The following is a 21,968-nucleotide window of genomic DNA, read 5'->3' on the forward strand; positions in this document are numbered from 1 at the left end:
TTCATGGACTACCTAAACTTCCTGCCCATTCTTCCAATGAATCTATGCATGGTATCAACCTTTATCAGCATTAGTTTTATGTAGTCCTTCTACTTTTAGTCTAAAACTGTTTCAGGTAAACAGTCGATGCCATTTAGCTCACATTAACTCTGAATTTTTATTTGCAGGTAATGGCGCCTGTGTAGCATCGTAACCTGGACTGTCTTTGCATCCTGTATGGCACGCCTGTAAGTAAAGAGAACTTCACTCCTTAACCGAGATGACGAATTTCTAATGTGTCACTGAGAACTGATAATTAGACAACTGAGTAAGTGACGAATATCTCCATTAACCGGCTTAAACGATGCAGGTTTTCCCACTTCTGGAGTGAGCTGCTGCCGTATGACGTATTTTGATGTTGTAACCTGTCCATCATAGTTTCATCTCATCTGTGATTGGAGAATACATTTACGTATCCAGGATCAGTAGATTGCCGCTTGCCATTTAATCTTCATTTTTAGTATAATATTTACGATTTCACGTGAAGAAGGAACTTCTGTCCAAATTACTCTGTTTTATAAAAGAACTTCATGCCGAAATTTAATGGTGTGTTTCGCTCTGATAACTGACATTCAAACCTGATACCTATCAATTACGTTTCTTTAAATATCAGTACATAGAAGCTATAGCTCCTATTTCAATCATCTACTATCTGGCAAACCCGACATTGCCCGGGTATTCATTTCGCCAGGTTTCTGTTTGAAACGAAAACAAAAAATGAACTGTGTTTTTAGTGCAATATCGAAAAAATTTCATTTTCGTGTATTCCTGAAAACACCTCAGAGGTTTTGAAACAGTATTTGTATGCTGGGCGCAGTTGCTTCGCGTGTCTACAAAACGATTTTGTAAACGTCTCTATGGCAACGCCTCTTTATAGCTCTATAGACACCTTTTGTTTTAGCCTACAGCCGTTTGCGCTTTTCAGTAGACTGCTGTCAAAAGTTTTGCCCGCTGTCAACGATTTCCGCGAGTTGACTGTTGAAATGTCTTCGTCGGGAAGAATAAATGTGTTGAAACTTCATCCACGGTGCGGCGTTTTTCCACGCATCTCATTGTGTAACACGTCATATGTCCTGAACTATGATAGGTAGGTGGCTCTTTCACTCACAGTGATTATTGCCTGAGAGTAAGGAATATGTGTACCAACTTTAGTTGAAACTGGTGCTGTGGTTTAGGAGAAAATGTGGAACATACACACATACTAACACACATAAATACATTCAATTTTGTAATGTGTATAGATTTATTTGGTTGTTTAATTTATTATTTCTTTCCAATATTCTTAGTAAAGATTGCGTGATCATGTGACAAGAATGTTGTAACAATTAAACTGATGGCTCTAAGGGGCATCACAGTCCATTAATTCAGCTGAGAACTGTGAGAATAAATGTTAATACCGCGAAAAGCAGACGAACTTTTCACTGTATTTCCATCAGTGCAAGGGCCACGAGAAAACGCCGGCGAAATTTCGCGAATTTAAAGTGCTTCGGAGCCGTCGGTGCCGCCTGTTAAATGCATTTACAGAGAGCCCTTCTCGAATATTTCCCCTGACGCGCACTTTCATAACGTTTCTGTTCATTCCGGCCGGCAGCATTGAGAACCGACCATCTGAGAAACTCATTAAGAGCCTTCTTTACAGATGGGCCCCCGAGTGGATTGCCAACCAGACCCCGCGCAGTATTGAGTCGCGTGGCATTAGCGGAGCACCAATCATCAGTTTCCGTTCTTCATCGGAAAGTCTCCCAAGACATGAGCTTCACTTTCGTGTTTGCTTACAGTAGATGCTCTGGCATTTGGCCGGTATACTGTAGGTACTGCTGAATTTCCAGTGCACCGAGATACCATCCAGAGAAACTTTGGATGTGTCTTTTATTCCACACATCTGAAAATTTTATAAAAAAGACAACATTTATAGGCCAAGCTGGATCACTCCTTTGTAAGAGTTGCAAATAATGGGCTTTTGATGAAGATTTTACTACTGCAACTGGCCATTCGTCTTTTTTTTATTGCTGTCATATTGCGAGATAATAGTTTACTACCTGGCTCGCTCACTATGAAGTTTATAACTACATAATGTCATAGACCTGACATACATAATGATGATGGTTCTTAATGCACGTTCACCACTTTTTTACTGTTTGGACGCTCTGAAGATTCTTGTAGAAAGCAACCGGAACTAGTTATCGTGCTTTAATTGTATAACGAAGAAATTACAGTCCAGGCGTTAAAATATTTGAAAAATCTTCAGTTGAAATGTTTTTTATTTCATAAAAAAATCACTTGGATAATACTTCTTTACACATTGTGCACGAAATATTAAATAATTCTGCAGGTTCGGATTTAATTGGTTTTCAGTGCGACCTTGAGTAGTAAGTCTTAAATTTTTTAACCTAGCATGAAAGACTACAAATTGTCGTTCGAAAATGTTATTTCTTCACACTTGCTTTCGCAATTGCTTTCTTAAAAGCGCTCAAAAAATAGTCTTTATATACTTTTTAAAGCTTCTGTCAGCATTTTGTCTATGTCATAGTCCCTAGTTGTATGACCCAGTACATTTTGATCACATGGCCCTTCGAAGTTTGAAGTAGTAACAAAACAAATACAAATAGATTTAAGTCGCTGCTTAAATAGCGTCATTGACTCGGCGTAATTTTTCTTAATTTTCTCATGCTGAGAAATTAGAAGTAGAGATACACATTTCAGTTAGTAAAAGACTTTCAATAGCTAAATCGCATATCGTGTTTATTTTTAACAGCCTGTTTCTACGGATGTGTCATCTTCTAGTCCTCAAAATTTTCTTCTTACAAAACGTGTTCATTGTGAACGAGATGAGGTTGAATATACCTCTTCTAAGGCGAATCCCCAATGTATGGAACATGTCACGAAATGCAAACAGTTGTAGCGATGTGCATTTTACTGTATACTGTGATTTTTAAGAACTAGCAATCATCTGTGAGCGCTGCTTATACGGACATGACCTTGTGCACAACGATCTTGTTACCAAGAAACGTTCATATCTGATAAACCTTTGTATGATATGCTATATTTTGTTCACCATAATGTCAACATTGCATGAGGTTCTAACTCGCAATGAATACGTTTCGTAACAAAACTCTTTCGAAGACCAGACGATGAAAGTTATAACTGTTGAAACCGGTAGTCAAAACAAAGACGAATTTATGCGATGTTTAGGATTCAAAGTTTTTTACCAAATATACAGCGTACAAGCCAAACGATGTCATACGCTATACGGAAATATATTGTTTTCGAAGACGTCCCTAGTTCTTTCTCAGCCGTAAATTGTTTTATCTGTCTGCGTAAGAGTTTTCAGTCCTACCCTGGAGAATATGGATTGCCTGGTACAGAAAATTCGCTCTTGATTTTTTTCAACACGGCTGTCCACACAGGCTTGGTGAAATCACTGTCAGTGTTAGGTTAAATGATGATCATCTTAATCAACAATTGTCCTCACAGAAATGCTCCCTATGATCGAGCAAGTACAAAATACTTTTATTCCAGAAATCTTTTAAAATAGTACGTCATTCGATATAATGTTTTCGGCGTGATGTATGTCGGTGATGGCTAGTGGAATCGCATTCTGGGAAGCAGCGTTTCAAAATATCGTTCAGACGTCCATATTCATGATGTTCCATGAGGTTTTAGGCTTTCTGCCGGAAGAGTTCGACAATTTGCCACAATAATTGGGATGACATCCATTCAGCCATCTTTAGGTGAGTTTCACACAGTGTGAATACTCATGACGCTTTAAATATTCAAGAATCAGATCGTATTAAGGTTTCCTTGGGTTCCGTTAACCGCGTAAGGCATATGCTGAGATGGTTCCTTTGAAATGGACACGCCGATTTTCTTCCTCTTCTCCATCACTGCGAGCTTGCGTCCAGTTTCTAACGAGCTCGATTACTATGGGACACCAAGCCCCAATCTTCCATTCATTTTTTATATAATATTATTTTTGTGAATTTTTTTTGTCATAGATAGTAATGCAATTATTCTATCTTAGTATACTATAAGGTTAAATTGCAAGTGTCTGCGTTAGAGAAAAGAGAAATACGGACAATCAGCGGTACACGAGATTGCACATCCGACAAAGGAAAGATTTGCGGCAGAGTTCTAGTACACGACGGTTGTTCGAAATTGTGTTCGTCACTTACTCTATGAAGGTCTCAGCAGTGGGCATGCAGATACACTGAAGAGCCAAAGAAACTGGTACACCTGCTTAATATAGTGTAGGGCCCCTGCGAGCACGCAGAAGTGCCGCAACACGACTAATGTCTGAAGTAGTGCTGGAGAGAACTGACACCATGAATCCTGCAAGGCTGTCCATAAATCCGTAAGAGTACGAGGGGGAGGAGATCTCTTTTGTACAGCACGTTGCAAGGCATCCCAGATACGCTCAATAATGTTCATGTATGGGGAGTTTGGTGGTCAGCGGAGCGTTTAACCCAGAATAGTGTTCCTGGAGCAACCCTGCATCAGTTCTGGACGTGTAGAGCTGGAATTTCCCACGTCCGTCGGAATGTACAACAAACGTGAATGGATGCAGGTGATCAGACAGGATGCTTACGTGCGTGTCATCTGTCAGAGTCGTATCTAGACGTATTACGGGTCCCATATCACTCCAACTGCACACGCCCCACACCATTACAAAACATCCATTACCTTTAACAGTCTCCTGCTGACATGCAGGGTCCATGGATTCATGAGGTTGTCTCCATACACTTATACATCCACCCGCTCGATACAATTCCAAACGAGACTCTTCCGACCAGGCAACATGTTTCCATACAAATTTCGGTGTTGACAGGCCCAGGCAAGGCGTAAAGCTTTGTGTCTCGCAGTCATCAAGAGTGCACGAGAGGACCTTCGGCTCCGAAAGCCCGTATCGATGATGTTTCGTTGAATGGTTCGCACCTGGCAGGTTTGCACTTGTCACGTTGAACGATTCTCTTTAGTCGTCGTTGATCCCGTTCTTGCAGGATCTTTTTCCAGCCACAGCCATGTCGAAGATTTTATGTTTTACCGGATTCACGGTGCACTCGTAAAATAGTCGTACGGGAAACTCGTCACTTCATCGCTACCTCGGAGATGCTGTTTCCCATCGCTCGTGCGCCGATTGTAACACCACGTTCAAACTCACTTAAATCTTGACGACCTGCCATTATAGCAGCAGTAACCGATCTAACAACTGCGCCAGCCACTAGTTGCCTTATATAGGCGATGGCGACCGCAGCACCGTATTCTGACTGTTGACATTTTTCTGTATTTGAATACGCATGCCTGTACCAATTTCTTTGGGTCCTCATTGTATATAATTTTATTTCTGTGAATTTGTTTTAGACTTAGAAAGCCGTGCAACTGTTGTAGCCTAGCGTACTATAAGATTAAATTGCAAGTGTTTGCGTTAGAAAAAAGAGAGATTGGAACAATCACAGGAACACGAGATTGCCCCTCTGACAAAGGGAAGATTGGCACAGAGTTATAGTATACGACGGTTGTTCGAAATAGTATTCGATACTTACCCTAAGACGGTCTCAGCAGTAGGCATGTAGATAATTTGTGAACAAAGCCGTCTAGGTCGCTTAATATATTTCTTTATTTATAAGATCGTTTCACCTACTGCCATTATCAGATCCCTAATTGAGATTAAAGGAATATGTGAAAGAGAAATATTTGTTATAAGTTATTAGGCTACAGAAGATTAAAATAAAATAATGAAAATCAAAACGTTCACTCACCAAACCTTAAAGCTTTTAAAGAAACGTTCAGTGTCAGTCTCTGTAACAACTATACCTAAGCGCGACAAGAAATTTACAAAGACGCAAGTGCTAGCTGAGAGGCGTTTGAAAGACGAAGCTTTCATTTCTTTCCCCTCGGGTCATACTTACAAAAGGACAGACGGACTTTAACACTACTTTGGACGTTGAAATTTTGTGCCGGAGCGGGACCCGAAGCTGGGACCTTTGCCTTTTGCGGGCAATTGTTCTACTGACTGAATTACCCAGGGACGTCTCACGACCCGCCCACACAGCTTGCGTGCGAACGGCAAAGGTCCCAGGTTCTAATTCCAGTCCAGAATACAGTTTCAAATCAGCGCACACTCCGCTACGAAATGAAAATTCATTGTGGATTGAAAGTTAAATTATAAATCCTGACTTCAGTGGCTACAGTTCACTTTCATAAAATTAGCTTCTCAAATAGCATTAACAGATTGATTTAGAGGTCGCCTACATTTGACAACAATTATTCATTAAGTCTGATTTACAGTCTTGTTTACATCTACATCCACATTTAAGTCTGTATACATACACCGTAAGCCACCGTATGGGCCGTGGCGGGAAGCACTTTGCACCGCAACTATTCGTTTCCTTTCCTGTTCCAGTCATAAAACGGCTGTCTATATGCCTCTGTAAGAGCGCTCTTTACTCTCATTTATGTTCGTAGTTCTTACGCAAAATATGCGTTAGCGGCAGTAGAATCGTTCTGCAGCAGCTTTAAATGCTGGTTCTCTAAATTTTCTCAATAGTCTTCCTCGAAAAGAACGTCGCTTCCCGGCAGGGTTTCACATTTGTGTTCCCGTAGCATCGCCGTAATACTTGCATGCTGATCGAGCCTACTAGTAACAAATCTAGCAGCCCTCCTCTGACTTGCTTCGATGTCTTCCTTTAATCCGACTTGCTGGTGATCCTAAACACTCGAGCAGTTCTCAAGAATTGCTAGCCCTAGTGTTACGTATGTTGTCCTCTCTACAGATGAATCACAAAATGGCTCTGAGCACTATGGGACTTCCGAGGTCATCAGTCCATTAGAACTTAAAACTACTTAAACCTAACCAACCTGAGGACATCACACACATCCACGTCCGAGGCAAGATTCGACCTGCGACCGTAGCGGTCGCGCGGTTCCAGACTGTAGCGCCTAGAACCGATCGGCCACTCCAGCCGGCGATGAATCACACTTTTTCCTGGAAGTCTCCCAATAAACCGAAGTCCTCAAAACAGGCCTTACATTCACGTTCCATTTCATATCACTTTTCAACGTTACGCCTAAATACTTAATCAATATGTATTGTGGCAAGCAGAAATCTACTAATGTTATCAGAATGAGATTTTCACTCTGCAGCGGAGTGTGCGCTGATATGAAACTTCCTGGCAGATTAAAACTGTGTGCCCGACCGAGACTCGAACTCGGGCCTTTGCCTTTCGCGGGCAAGTGCTCTACCATCTGAGCTACCGAAGCACGACTCACGCCCGGTACTCACAGCTTTACTTCTGCCAGTATCTCGTCTCCTACCTTCCAAATTTTACAGAAGCTCTCCTGCGAACCTTGCAGAACTAGCACTCCTGAAAGAAAGGATATAGCGGAGACATTGCTTAGCCACAGCCTGGGGGATGTTTCCAGAATGAGATTTTCACTCTGCAGCGGAGTGTGCGCTGATATGAAACTTCCTGGCAGATTAAAACTGTGTGCCCGACCGAGACTCGAACTCGGGACCTTTGCCTTTCGCGGGCAAGTGCTCTACCATCTGAGCTACCGAAGCACGACTCACGCCCGGTACTCACAGCTTTACTTCTGCCAGTATCTCGTCTCCTACCTTCCAAACTTTTTTAATCTGCCAGGAAGTTTCATATCAGCGCACACTCCGCTGCAGAGTGAAAATCTCATTCTGGAAACATCCCCCAGGCTGTGGCTAAGCCATGTCTCCGCTATATCGTTTCTTTCAGGAGTGCTAGTTCTGCAAGGTTCGCAGGAGAGCTTCTGTAAAGTTTGGAAGGTAGGAGACGAGATACTCGCAGAAGTAAAGCTGTGAGTACCGGGCGTGAGTCGTGCTTCGGTAGCTCAGATGGTAGAGCACTTGCCCGCGAAAGGCAAAGGTCCCGAGTTCGAGTCTCGGTCGGGCACACAGTTTTAATCTGCCAGGAAGTTACTAATGTTATGTTCGAACATTACGGAATTGTTTTTCCCGCTCATCAGCATTAACGTACATTTTTTCTACGAGCAAACTGTCACTCATCACCCGAATTAGAGTTTGATCTAAGTTATTTTGTATCCTTCTACAATCACTCAAGGAGGACGCGTTGCAGTACACTATAGTGTCATGAACAAACAGGCACAGATTGCTGCTCACCCTGTCCGTGGAGTCGTTTATGTATGCAAACAATAACAGCAGTACTGTCACATCCCTGGGGTACTCCTTACGATTCCTTTATATGAACATTCGCTGTAGAATGCATAAACGTTAGTATTAAACACACTTTTCCTTAATATGCTGTTCTGATCATATAAGTTGGTCTTAAAATTCCGCGTACCCTATGCGTGAATCTCCACAATGCTCGCAGACTCATCAGGAAATTTTTTAATAAGTGTCAACGGTCTTGCCGCAGACATAACACCGGTTCGCGTCACGTTCCTGAAGTTAAGCACCATCGGGCTTGGCTGGAACTTGTATGGATGACCGTCCCGGTCTGCTGAGCGCTGTTGAGAAGCAGTTGACAAGCAGGGTGCACTCAGCCCTTGCGAGGCCACTTGAGGAGCTACTTGGCTGAGATGTAGCGACTCCGGTCTCGAAAGCTGGCAACGGCCGGGAGAGCGGTGCGGTGACCTCACGGCCTCTCCATACCCGTGTTCAGCAGTGGCTATCGGCTGAGAATGACATAGCGGTAGGTCGGAACCGCTGGGCGGTCAGCTCAGAAGGAGTCCAGAGTTTATTTTAGTTTACTAATAAGTAGAGATGTACACTGAAGAGCCAAAGAAACTGATACACCGTCCTAATATCGTGTAGAGCCCCCGCGACCAAGCAGAAGGGCTCGACTAATGTCTAAAGTAGTGCTGCAGGGAACTGACACCATGAATCCTGCAGGGCTGTCCATAAATCCGTAAGAGTATGACGGGGTCGAAATCTCACGTTGCAAGGCAACCCAGATATGCTCAGTAATATGCATGTCTTGGGCGTCCGGTGGCCAGGGGAAGTGTTTAAACTCAGAAGAGCGTTCCTGGAGCCAATCTGTAGCAATTCTGCACATGTGGTATGTCGCATTGTCCTGCTGGAATTGCCCAAGTCCGTCGGAAAGCACAATGGACATAAATACACTCCTGGAAATTGAAATGAGAACACCGTGAATCCATTGTCCCAGGAAGGGGAAACTTTATTGACACATTCCTGGGGTCAGATACATCACATGATCACACTGACAGAACCACAGGCACATAGACACAGGCAACAGAGCATGCACAATGTCGGCACTAGTACAGTGTATATCCACATTTCGCAGCAATGCAGGCTGCTATTCGCCCATGGAGACGATCGTAGAGATGCTGGATGTAGTCCTGTGGAACGGCTTGTCATGCCATTTCCACCTGGCGCCTCAGTTGGACCAGCGTTCGTGCTGGACGTGCAGACCGCGTGAGACGACGCTTCATCCAGTCCCAAACATGCTCAATGGGGGACAGATCCGGAGATCTTGCTGGCCAGGGTAGTTGACTTACACCTTCTAGAGCACGTTGGGTGGCACGGGATACATGCGGACGTGCATTGTCCTGTTGGAACAGCAAGTTCCCTTGCCGGTCTAGGAATGGTAGAACGATGGGTTCGATGACGGTTTGGATGTACCGTGCACTATTCAGTGTCCCCTCGACGATCACCAGTGGTGTACGGCCAGTGTAGGAGATCGCTCCCCACACCATGATGCCGGGTGTTGGCCCTGTGTGCCTCGGTCGTATGCAGTCCTGATTGTGGCGCTCACCTGCACGGCGCCAAACACGCATACGACCATCATTGGCACCAAGGCAGAAGCGACTCTCATCGCTGAAGACGACACGTCCCCATTCGTCCCTCCATTCACGCCTGTCGCGACACCACTGGAGGCGGGCTGCACGATGTTGGAGCGTGAGCGGAAGACGGCCTAACGGTGTGCGGGACCGTAGCCCAGCTTCATGGAGACGGTTGCGAATGGTCCTCGCCGATACCCCAGGAGCAACAGTGTCCCTAATTTGCTGGGAAGTGGCGGTGCGGTCCCCTACGGCACTGCGTAGGATCCTACGGTCTTGGCGTGCATCCGTGCGTCGCTGCGGTCCGGTCCCAGGTCGACGGGCACGTGCACCTTCCGCCGACCACTGGCGACAACATCGATGTACTGTGGAGACCTCACGCCCCACGTGTTGAGCAATTCGGCGGTACGTCCACCCAGCCTCCCGCATGCCCACTATACGCCCTCGCTCAAAGTCCGTCAACTGCACATACGGTTCACGTCCACGCTGTCGCGGCATGCTACCAGTGTTAAAGACTGCGATGGAGCTCCGTATGCCACGGCAAACTGGCTGACACTGACGGCGGCGGTGCACAAATGCTGCGCAGCTAGCGCCATTCGACGGCCAACACCGCGGTTCCTGGTGTGTCCGCTGTGCCGTGCGTGTGATCATTGCTTGTACAGCCCTCTCGCAGTGTCCGGAGCAAGTATGGTGGGTCTGACACACCGGTGTCAATGTGTTCTTTTTTCCATTTCCAGGAGTGTAAGTAGAGATGTACACTGAAGAGCCAAAGAAACTGATACACCGTCCTAATATCGTGTAGAGCCCCCGCGACCAAGCAGAAGGGCTCGACTAATGTCTAAAGTAGTGCTGCAGGGAACTGACACCATGAATCCTGCAGGGCTGTCCATAAATCCGTAAGAGTATGACGGGGTCGAAATCTCACGTTGCAAGGCAACCCAGATATGCTCAGTAATATGCATGTCTTGGGCGTCCGGTGGCCAGGGGAAGTGTTTAAACTCAGAAGAGCGTTCCTGGAGCCAATCTGTAGCAATTCTGCACATGTGGTATGTCGCATTGTCCTGCTGGAATTGCCCAAGTCCGTCGGAGTGCACAATGGACATAAATAGATGCATTAAATTACAATGAAATCTCGGTGATTGTGGCAGAGATAACTCGCTGCAGTCGCACTATCCTCTGTCTCCTCGATGGTTTAGTCGGATAGAGCGTCTGCCATGTAAGCAAGAGATACCGGGTTCAAGTCCTTGTCGGTGTACACATTTTCAACTGTCCCCGTTGATATTTATCAACGCCTGTAAACAGCTAATGGTCTGGATTTCACTGTAATTTCATTCTTCGAGAGATGCAAGATCAGCAATGGTATCTGTTCTTTCGGACACCCCCTGGAAGAGTTCCAGTCCGAAAGAACGGAGACCATCTTCATATTCACTGACAGTGTTCCAGGAGGTTTTCTCTTAGAGGGTAACGCTCGTCCACATACCGCTGTTGTAACCCAACATCCTCCGCAGGAAGTCGACACGTTACCTTGTCCTGCGCTATCCCCAAATCTGTCTGCACTGATATACATATGGGACATCATCGAACGACAACTCCAGCGTCACCCCAGCCAGCATTAATCGTCTCTGTACTGACCGTCCATGTTCAGTACAAGTGGTCCCACAAACTGTGTGTGTTTGTGAAATCTTATGGTACTTAACTGCTAAGGTCATCAGTCCTTAAGCTTACACACTACTTAACCTAAATTATCATAAGGACGAACACACACACCCATGCCCGAGGGAGGACTCGAACCTCCGCCGGTATCAGCCGCACAGTCCATGATTGCAGCGCCTGAGACCGCTCGGCTAATCCCGCGTGGCAGGTCCCACAAACTGACATCCGACACACGTACTACACAAAGCACGAACGTTTGCATGATTGCATTTAGAATTCTGGCGATTACACTGTCAGCATTTCAGATTTGGAATGGCTTGCCACGCCCTTGCATTAACCTGTGATCTTGCAATGTTAATCACTTGAACATCACTTACCTTCACAAATGTATTCACGAAATTTCATTACCCTACATTAATTATTTTTTAGTGTTGTGGTTAATAGTGCATCAATTCTTTGCGTGTTGAGTATGGCGGTGAAGTGATTAAACATATCGTTCTTTGGTCAAAAACATGTACTTAAAAAGTCAGACACACAGGATGGTGCAGTAATTTAGCGTACTAGTAGTAGCAGGAGTGACGTTGCTGGAGGTGGGGGTGGGAGTGCACTTGGTGGTGATAATTATAGTGGTGTCGATGGTGACGCTTACCCACAGAAGTACAGCCTTTAATTTGCGGCCCGACCATTAGCCCCAGACCCGCCACGCAGCAGCTTTCTACCGGGCCGTGACCCTGTGTAGAATTGCCGCACAGCCTCGCTGTGTGGCGACCAGCGCTGGTTGCACAGCGGCTGGACCGGCCGTTCTGTGGAAGCCTGCGCCGTATATTAGACGGGCGTGGGCTCGCAGTGCATTATGGGCCTGGCTGGCAGCGGCGGTCAAGTCCCTGCCTCCCACCCCTCGCCAAGTTTACGGCCGCCAGTGAAACGACGCCAGTTGGCAGTGGAATGCCACCAAACCCATCCTCGGCCGGCCGCCGATTCTGCTGCTGTAACAAGTTCCCGGGGTTTACTTTCCGACTCGTCTGCAGCCATTAGCCGGCGCCGGTCTGCACGTTTATTGTTAATAAAAATAAACACACACCGGAAATTACTTCAAGGCTGACTTTTATGGGGTTCATCACCGTAGGCTAATAGACATCCACTGTCGTACAAAAACTTTCTCTGGACTTCTCTATTCATTACTCTGACCGAGAGTGGCGCATACAGGGTGATTCAGCTGCCCCTACTGCTAAGTTTTATGCATCCCGCAACGCCTTCAAATACTACACGCGAAGTTTTCATATTCTGTCGATCACTACGCGCAAACTATTAGTCCTCTTGAAAACGGACAGGATATTTTTGTAAGAAATTTAAGGTTATTACGTTTTGTACTGGGATTCATTTTCGCTAGAGGCCACTGTTTTCTAGTTATTCAAGAGAAACGTTCAAAAGTGCCCATCAAATGCTCTCCCACTCCCAGACTCAGCCACCGCCGGTCAGGATTTCAAGTAGGTTGTTCGTGGCACTCCCTCCCACCACTTTACAAAATTTTGCGACTGCACGAGTTACTTCCCACATTCGACCTTTCTTGGCCTTATCATGCGCCAGCTTATCTGAGCACTTACAAATTGTAAAACTGATATTTGTGTAAATTTTTCCACATAATTTTCTGAATTTTAGTAGCATCTAATAAACAATTACATCGAACTACTATACTCGTAAGGCTTAAGTTTGGATCGAGCTATCAATGTAATTAGATTTAGAATAACTTTTATGAAAGTCAGTTTTCTTTCTCTACACTAACAGGTTCGCTTAAATTAATGATATTCACAAAATAGCCCACTATGCTAGTGGTGTAATAATCCAACCAATAGACTCTTCACTTTGTACATTTTTCTTAAATAACTGGAAGACTGTGACATCCAACGGAAACATATGCCGGTAAAATGTTTTAACTACATTAAATTTCGTACAAAAATGTACTGCTCATTTCTTCTGTAGGACTAACAGTTGATTAGTAACGAGCGAGACAATATGAAAATCATGTGCGTGATTTTGGATGTGTAACAGGTTGCATAACATCCATTGGTAGGGGTTGCTGAATCATCCCGTATGTTAGTTTGTCATACTGGAAACGCGGTCAAGTACCACAAATTCAAACGAAGCTTAATAATATTAACCAAAAAAATTTAAACTCGGCTCCTAAAAAATTAAAGTTATAAATATACTTACGAAAACAGTTTTAGTTAACTCTGCTGAAGAAACTGAAATCCTGCACAGAGCTCACTACGAAAACAAAGATACCTCTGTCCTCGGCGTTAATGTTGTCCTGTTTAAAGTACTTCGCATTTGACAGGTACTGGGCTGGACTGCTCCCACCAGCGATACGCCACTGAGAGTTGTACTGACGTTTTCGACTCCCACTGTGTCGGCTCCTCCGATGCCAAAGCTTCTGCCTGCTTCTTCTCAAGTCGGAAACTTTTCCAGAACTGAAAATTTCGCCTGTTTACAGGAAAAAACGTGACTTTGGTCCTAATTAAAATGACAAAAAATGTTTTCGGCATGTTTGGAGACGAATGTAGAGATCTCTACATATACAGAACGTTCCAGAAATACTTTTGAGGAGTTTGGGGACAAGTGCGTTACACCAAAACAAGAAAAAAACGTTTAGTAAACTTAGGCTCTAAAATGCATACCTTAAGGCATGCACTTTAGAACCTATGTTTACTGTATATTTTCTTGTATACTTAGCGACAGCTACACAAATACAACTTCGGAATGATTTGTAGCCAAGCGATGTATTTTGGTAGTCAGCGCATCTGCGATATATGGTGTGGCAAGTCTGAAGCTGTTTCCTGGACGAGAAACAACCACCTGTTTATAAAAAGGTAACAAATCTTGCTTTATAAAAAGACAACATAAATTTTGCTCTAATTAAAATTTAAAACATATTTTTAAAATGCTTAGCTTTACTATAGGGCTATGCTGGAAGTTCAGAAATTCAGTGTGCAACCTGACAGATGATGAACGAGACATCAAGAAATACAGTGTGTATCAAAAGTCTTGTTTCAGACTTGTAGGGGTTGTAGAGAATACTTAGGAGATAAAGTTTTGTTTACGATCCCATGTCCGGAAATGTATCTTTTGGATCCCTTACAAACTTGGAGATCGGATCTTTTTCGTATCCGCCCCTTCACGCTATGCACGCAGCAGTGACAATGTGCTCCGACCTGTATGACCTGCAGGAGCACATCGTATGGGCACCGTTTCGAGCACTCGCCGTCGTGTTCTACCTCCTTATTCTCAAACTTTTCCAGATGCAAAAGTTTTGCTTGTTTACGGAAGAGATGTATTTCACAATATCGAAGATGAGCAACTACTCGCAGCTCTGAAGATATGCATTATAGGGTCATGTTTACTAGGAATTTTTTTCTTGTTTCAGTGAAGGAACCGACTCATAATCTTTGTAAAAGTGTTTCTGAAACACCCTCTGTGTATTTCAGAACTCTTAAGAACAACGCAGGAATTCAGAGGCAGGCTGTTGGATTTGTAACCGGGAGGTTCGAACAACGCGCGAGTATTATGGACATGCTTCGGGAACTCAAATGGAAATTCGTGGAGGGAAGGCGACATTCTTCTCCAGCAACACTATTGAGAATATTTAGAGAATCGGCATTTGAAATCGACTGCAGAACGATTCTACTGCCGCCGGCCGGTGTGGCCTAGCGGTTCTAGGCGCTTCAGCCTGGAACCGCGCGACCACTACCGTGTGTGATGTCCATAGGTTAATTAGGTTTAAGTAGTTCTAAGTTCTAGGGGACTGATGACCTCCGATGTTAAGTCCCATAGTGCTCAGAGCCATTTGAACCTCTTTTTTTGTTTTTTTTTTTTTTGTTTTTTTTTTCTACTGCCGCCGACATCTATTTCGCATAAGGACCACGAAGATAAGATACGAGAAACTAGGACTCGTACGTAGGCACGTAGATAGTCGTTTTTTCTCGGTCTGTTTACCAGTGGAGCAGGAAAGGAAATGACTTTTTGGTGGTACAGAGTATCCTCCGCCATGCACCTTACGGTGGCTTGCGGAGTATATAAGTAGATGTAGATTTTAGTAGGAGATAGAGTGATGATTAATGAGCGACATAAGAAAACGCCATTCTCTGAAGCCCACACCTAGTGAAGATTATATGTTATACAACTTTGGAATGATCCGTTTGCCAAGCACATTGTGATGGTACTCAAGGAAAAAAGTATTTCAGTAAGTTAGGTAATTTTAGAGATACAGTGTGTTAAGTCTAAAGCTGTTTCCTTGACGAGAAACTTCCATGTGTTTCTTAAAAGGTAACATAAATTTTTCCCGGATTAAAATTTACGGCATATTTTGAAAATGCTTAGGTTTACTTTCATTAGAGATATGCAGGACGTTCAGAAATTCAAAGCCCAAACTGAGATATATGATGATTGGGACAGCAACAGAGACAGATTGTTTCACAAGTCTTGTTACAGGCTCATAGGGGTTGTAGAGAAGACTAGATAAAGTTTTGATAAAGATCACATACCCGAAAATGTACGGTTTCCGTCTAGAATAAGTTCGGGTATCGGATTACATTCAAATCTCCCGCTTCAGCTACGCACGCATCGCAGACAGTGGGCTCCGACCTGTGTGTATTACAATAGTCAACATGGGCAACGTTTAGATTGCTATTCGAAGGGTTCTCTTCTTCGTACTGAGGTCGTCCATACAACAGAGTCGGATGACGACGCCCTTTTCTCAGTTTGCGGGCGTACTGTGAAACGTTGGGATTTGAAAGTGATCCGATCTTCGAATTTATTTTATATCCAGACGGTACGTTTTGGACATTGGTTCCTCATAAAAGCCTTAGCAACTAATTGTCCTCTACACCCCTGGAAGCCTTTAATAGGAATTTTGAAATATGCTAGATTTTGTTAAGCAGCATATCGTTGGAATTGCAGTGTCTAGGAAATCATTTGCTATGGCGGAGAATAAAACTATGTTGTAACTGTCTCAGTCCTTTATTCTGATCAGTGGTACAAAAAAATTTTCAAAATGAGCTACATTAACTACAGCGAGGACTAGATGGAACTTGTGTTGCGTGTTTAATGTACAGGGTGATCAAAAAGTCAGTATAAATTTGAAAACTTAATAAACCTCAGAATAATGTAGATAGAGAGGTAAAAATTGACACAAATGCTTGGAATGACATGGGGTTTTATTAGACCCAAAAAAACCAAAGTTCACAAAATGTACTACAGATGGCGCTGGGCAGCAAAACTGCTACCGTGACGGGTGAGAGGTACGCCGATATGTTCCAGATTCGCATCATCCCCAGCCTGGCTGATAAACACCTGCTGGAACGTACAATGTTTACGCAGGATGGCGCTCCACCCCATATTGCTAGACGCGTGAAAGATCTCTTGCGCGCGTCGTTTGGTGATGATCGTGTGCTCAGCCGCCACTTGCGTCATGCTTGGCCTCCCAGGTCCCCAGACCTCAGTCCGTGTGATTATTGGTTTTGGGGTTACCTGAAGTCGCAAGTGTATCGTGATCGGCCGACATCTCTAGGGATGCTGAAATACAACATCCGACGCCTATGCCTCACCATAAATCCGGACATGCTTTACAGTGCTGTTCACAACATTATTCCTCGACTACAGCTATTGTTGACGAATGATGGTGGACATATTGCGCATTTCCTGTAAAGAACATCATCTTTGCTTTGTCTTACTTTGTTATGCTAATGATTGCTATTCTGATCAGATGAAGCGCCATCTGTCGGACATTTTTTGAACGTTTGTACTTTGTTGGTTCTAACAAAACCCCATGTCATTCCAAGCATGTGTGTCAATTTGTACTTCTCTATCTACATTATTCCGTGATTTATTCAGCTTTCAAATTTATACTGACTTTCTGTTCACCCGGTATGTGTGGAAACTGCAAAAGCTATTGCAGCTAATTCTTCCTCCAAGTCCGGGTGCCATGTAGCCCCTGGGAAAGAAGTCTGACGGGGTGAAGCCCTTCCAGCGATTGTCGAAACTTCTGAGTAATGCTGCGCGTACGGGTTCTGCAAAGTGTGTCGGGTCTCGTCATGCTGGAACCACATCCTTGGATACGTGCGGCTACGTCGTCCAGTGACGTCGGCTGGTGCTCTTTCAAGAACACTTTATGTATTGACCAACTGTCTCTAGGAGGCAACGAGTACAGTCCAAGCAAGCAGTTGCACACAATACCGCTCCACATGCTCACTCCAAATTGTCTCTGACAACCTCGCTTGACAGTTGTACAAGGGTTATCATCCGCCAGTGCATGAAAGTTATAACATTTGCACATGCCTTCGCGAGTAAACTGAGCCTCATTCGTAATCAGAATCGTTTCTAGAAATTGAGTGTCTTCGTTAACCTGTGGCATACAAATTCAAGCCGACGTGGGTAATCGTCTGGTCCCAGCGTATGTACTGTCGTGTGACGAAAAGAAGGAAGCAGCTGTTTATTCAGAGTTGAACATCGAACCCAGCGGCAATTGCTTGTTACTTACGTAGTGCCCATTCTCAATGCGTAAGAGTACGTCTTCCTCAAAGGTAGGTGTACGCACAAGCAGTGGTCTGTACGTATTTCACTTGACTAACACTGATGGGTCAGTATTGCTCATTAGAATGTGGACTGCAGTAAATGTGCCACACGTTCCCACAGGCAGCGTTCGCGGTACATTTACTGAGCTCTTCGACGATTGCTCTCAGCTGCAGTGTCTCGCAGTTCTCCCCATGTGTAGCGTTACATGTTCCTCGTATGTACTACGATTTTCAAGAAGGCACAGTCCACTCAGTGTGAAAGTCAATATGTCACATAATATATCTCAAAATCACACTGGTGTAACGATGTTTAAGGAAGGTACCTTCTGTCTATCTCCTTCACCACGAGCGTAGTTACACATGCTTAGAGTTCACTCAATATACGTTTCTGACATCTGATTGGTTAACGAAGTACAGTAGTTGGGAAAAAATATGGAAACACCAAAACCGCATCAGTGTACCTAATACAGTGTAGGAAACCCTTTCGCATTCAAAACAGCTTCCAGTCGTCTCGGGATGGATGGATACAGGTCCCGTATGGTTTCCAAGAGAACCTTACACCATTATTCCTGCAAAATAGTGGTAAGTTCAGGTAGTGATAATGGAAGTGGATAGCGATCGCTCCAAAGTACGCCAAAAAAGCTCAATAATATTAAGATCTGTTGATCATGATAGCCAGGGGAGATGTGACACTTCATCCTCGTGCTCACAAAATCATCCTGGAGGATGCGAGCTTTGGGAACAGGGAACCTGTCGTCTTTGAACACAATATCACCCATGGAATACCACGATGTAGATGTCCAAATCATTGCCAAAACCCTGCCATGTTTCACTCTTGGGACGTAAACTCCGCCAGATGTTGGAAACACAGTAAAGCAACACACGTGCGATCAAACGACTTTCTTCTGTTACGCTCTAATCCAGGTTCTGTGGCTTCGGAAGCGCGTTTTTTCTGTTGTGGTCATATGCATTGCCGGTGAGTGGTTTTGGACTACCAGCTTGCCCTGCTATTCCCAATTTAGGACTTCCCTTCGTGTTGTCTTATTGCTAACACGGTTCGCGAGTGTGTCATTCAGTTCTGCAGTGATTTTTGCAGCTATCGTTCTCTTACTTTTCGTCACATTTCTCTTGAATGACCGTCTGTCACAACCACTGATCCGCGCTGTGACCTAGGGAATGATGTTTTTTCGCCTCAACGATTAGCCCACGTTCGGAGTCACTTAGTTCCGACATAATGCACTCAAATCTATGACCGAGACTCAAACTTGAAGCTGAACCCCTGTATATCTCATGATGCCTCCGTCGTAATATCTATCAGTCTGGACACTTAATTTTTCATGCTTGCAGGCTGTACTTGTCGCGATATCACTGCAAATTTGAACCTAACAGTCAGATGCCATCTAATTTAAATCAAACTGTAGTTGTCGGGCTCACAAAAACTTCCGGGTGTTGCGCCGTTCAAAGATGCGGGATAAAACAAAAAACACCGTGTTTAAAGTACTGTTACTCCGTAATTTCTTGTCTGATCCACAAAAGAGTCACATCACTGAATTTGTCTCACATTAATCTCCCAGTGCGTCGAAAAGAAAGCAGTCGTAGTCCGTTGGACAAAACAACCTGTCTCTGAACAATGATTTTGTTGTAACAAAATAACGTGGTTATTGTGACGGTTCGATTCCGTCACCAGTGGCCGCCTCTTTGAATTCCCGCCGAGTGGCGCCTCCAGCGTCCGCAGTGACTGAGACGTGGCTCCGGGATCGGCCTCGCCCGTGCTGCTGGCAGCGTGAGGGCGGAAGAACCTTCCTGCAGCTGGACGACGTAAAGTTCTCACTGCGACAGGGAAGGCTGATGAAAAGTGGCTGCAGTCTCAGCCCTGGTGATCCGTTGGACTGGTCGGGGCACTTGGGCATCAATCGGAGGTTCCATGTTGTTGTTGGATCGAGTGTGCGTCAAGAGTTTTATGAAGGAGTTCGCTGGAATTGGTGCATACCGCCATTAGCCGAATGGTGGATTTTGAGCGACGTTAAACAGCCACATAGTTGTCACGTATGCGTATGAAGAATTTGTATGTTGTGTTATTGTTGTCTTCAGTCCTGAGACTGGTTTGATGCAGCTCTCCATGCTACTCTATCCTGTGCAAGCTTCTTCATCTCCCAGTACTTACTGCAACCTACATCCTTCTGAATCTGCTTAGTGTATTCATCTCTTGGTCTCCCTCTACGAATTTTACCCTCCACGCTGCCCTCCAACGCTAAATTTGTGATCCCTTGATGCCTCAGAACATGTCCTACCAACCGATCCCTTCTTCTAGTCAAGTTGTGCCACAAACTCCTTTTCTCCGCAATTCTATTCAATACCTCCTCATTAGTTATGTGATCTACCCATCTAATCTTCATCATTCTTCTGTAGCACCACATTTCGAAAGCTTCTATTCTCTTCTTGTCCGAACTATTTATCGTCCATGTTTCACTTCCATACAGGGCTACACTCCATACCAATACTTTCAGAAACGACTTCCTGACACTTAAATCTACACTCGATGTTAACAAATTTCTCTTCTTCAGAAACGGTTCCCATGCCATTGCCACCCTACATTTTATATCCTCTTTACTTGGGCCATCATCAGTTATTTTGCTCCCCAAATGGCAAAACTCCTTTACTACTTTAAGTGTCTCATTTCCTAATCTAATTCCCTCAGCATCACCCGACTTCATTCGACTACATTCCATTATCCTCGTTTTGATTTTGTTGATGTTCATCTTATATCCTCCTTTCAAGACACTGTCCATTCCGTTCAACTGCTCTTCCAAGTCCTTCACTGTCTCTGACAGAATTACAATGTCATCGGCGAACCTCAACGTTTTTATTTCTTCTCCACGGACTTTAATACCTACTCCGAATTTTTCTTTTGTTTCCTTTACCGCTTGCTCAATATACAGATTGAATAACATTGGGGACAGGCTACAACCCTGTCTCACTCCCTTCCCAACCACTGCTTCCCTTTCATGCCCCTCAACTCTTTATAACTGCCATCTGGTTTCTGTACAAATTGTAAATAGCCTTTCGCCCCCTGTATTTTACCCCTGCCACCTTCAGAATTTAAAACAGAGTATTCCAGTCAACATTGTCAAAAGCTTTCTCTAAGTCTACAAATGCTAGAAATATAGGTTTGCCTTCCCTTAATCTATTTTCTAAGATAAGTCGTAGGGTCAGTATTGCCTCATGTGTTCCAAAATTTCTGCTGAATCAAAACTGATCTTCGCCGAGGTCCGCTTCTACCAGTTTTTCCATTCGTCTGTAAAGAATTCGCGTTAGTATTTAGCATCCGTGATTTATTAAACTGATAGTTCGGTAATTGTCACATCTGTCAACACCTGCTTTCTTTGGGATTGGAATTATTATGTTCTTCTTGACGTCTGAGGGTATTTCACCTGTCTCATACATCTTGCTCAACCGATGGCAGAGTTTTGTCAGGACTGGCTCTCCCAAGGCCGTCAGTAGTTCCAATGGAATGTTGTCTACTCCCAGGGCCTTGTTTCGACTTAGGTCTTTCAGTGCTGTGTCAAACTCTTCACGCAGTATCGTATCTCCCACTTCATCTTCATCTACATCCTCTTCCATTTCCATAATACTGTCCTCAAGTACATCGCCCTTGTATAGACCCCCTATATACTCCTTCCATCTTTCTGCTTTCCCTTCTTTGCTTAGAACTGGGTTTCCATCTGAGCTCTTGATATTCAAACAAGTGGCTCTCTTTTCTCCAAAGGTCTCTTTAATTTTCCTGTAGGCAGTATCTATCTTACCCCTAGTGAGATAAGCCTCTACATCCTTACATTTGTCCTCTAGCCATCCCTGCTTAGCCATTTTGCACTTCCTGTCGATCTCATTTTTGAGACGTTTGTATTCCTTTTTGCCTGCTTCATT

The sequence above is a fragment of the Schistocerca americana genome, chromosome 2 (assembly GCF_021461395.2).
Source record: "Schistocerca americana isolate TAMUIC-IGC-003095 chromosome 2, iqSchAmer2.1, whole genome shotgun sequence".
Classification (NCBI taxonomy): domain Eukaryota; kingdom Metazoa; phylum Arthropoda; class Insecta; order Orthoptera; family Acrididae; genus Schistocerca; species Schistocerca americana.